The sequence below is a fragment of the Mustela lutreola genome, chromosome 3 (genome assembly GCF_030435805.1).
Source record: "Mustela lutreola isolate mMusLut2 chromosome 3, mMusLut2.pri, whole genome shotgun sequence".
Classification (NCBI taxonomy): Eukaryota; Metazoa; Chordata; class Mammalia; order Carnivora; family Mustelidae; genus Mustela; species Mustela lutreola.
In genome coordinates, this window is record NC_081292.1 from 79925928 (window position 1) to 79927491 (window position 1564).

The following is a 1564-nucleotide window of genomic DNA, read 5'->3' on the forward strand; positions in this document are numbered from 1 at the left end:
AGGTTCAGGACTCCTACACACACCCAGGCCCCCAATTTGACTTACTTGTTGATTTCCTTTATTTTTTTTTAAGATTATATTTATTTGAAAGAGAGAGAGCACAAGTGGTAAGGAGGGGGAGAGGAAGAGGGAGAAACAGGCTCACCACTGAGCAAGAAGCCTGATGCAGGGCTCCATCCCAGGACCCCAGAACCATGACCTGAGCTGAAGGCAGACACTTAATGATTGATCACCCAGGCACCTCTATCATATTTATTGTTTTAAGAACTCCTTCTTCTGTTCAAACCCCTGTTATTTTTCATGCATTCAATATCTAATCTCCCAGAGCACATTATATGGGTTTTTGAAGTTTTCCTCTGCTCCTGCATTGCAGACATTGCTCTTTCTTGATGTTTGTATTGGAGGTTCTCTTCGTTCATGTTGGTGATTTTCCTCAAATGGAATTCTTTGTGGTTTTTGATATCTAGGAACGGGCACTAATAAAGATTGTTGGCGTGTCTATAAGTGTTTGGGCATACACATTCATTCCCAAGTCTCATTTAGAATAACGTGTTATTTAAGTGGGAGATCCCCAATTGTCAGAATCTATGAAGCATTTTGGGGTGACACTGATTTTCTCCAGAGAGCCATTGTCCAATCTCATACTCATAGAGTATTAACCTGGTTGCTGATGCTCTAGAAGAGCAGGAGAGAGGGCTGGTGAATACTCCTTATTTAGCATTTAAGCTTTCCCTTCTCAACTTTTAGTACTGCACCTCACTGCCCCTCAGCAGTGTATGGTGTCCTTGTCTAGAGCTTCCCTGGTTCAATATTTCTGGAAAATGAACCCACAGTGTTCTGTAGGGAAGGAGAAATGGGAGAAGATAGGAGTTTGTCTACATGAGTTTAAGAAAGAGACTTAAGTGGGGAAGGGTCATGCTCATTTAAAAGATGAGCAGGGGTGCCTGGGTGTCTCAGTGTGTTAGAGCCTCTGCCTTCGGCTCAGGTCATGATCTCATGGTCCTGGGATCGAGCCCCACATCAGGCTCTCTGCTTAGCAGGGAGCCTGCTTCCTCCCTCTCTCTCTGCCTGCTTCTCTGCCTGCTTGTGATCTCTTTGTCAAATAAATAAATAAAATATTGTAAAAATAATAATTTTTTTTTAAAAAGATGAGCAGCTGGCATCATCCTAATTAACATCACTTTTGAGCAGCTTAATGATTTTCTTTTCGGAAATTACTTATCCACTTGTCACCTGCATGGCAAAGCAAATCAGGTACCCGTTTCCCACTATGGAAACAGAAGAGCTACCTTTCCACTTCCCTCCCTAGTACATACAGGGAGGAGAGACATGAGTTAAACAGCCAATCACATGCCCTGTCCTTGTGGGTGCATGATATAGAGAGGCATTTTCATAGTTGAATGTGGTGGTGGCATTCTGGCCACACTTTTATGCTATAAGTGATTTTCTGTAAGTCCTATTTTCCAGCTCTCTGGAGATGCCACTGTTCATTCCTGTCCATTATTTTTTTTTAAAGATTTTATTTATATATTTGAGAGGGAGAGCAAGAGAACACGAGCAGGGG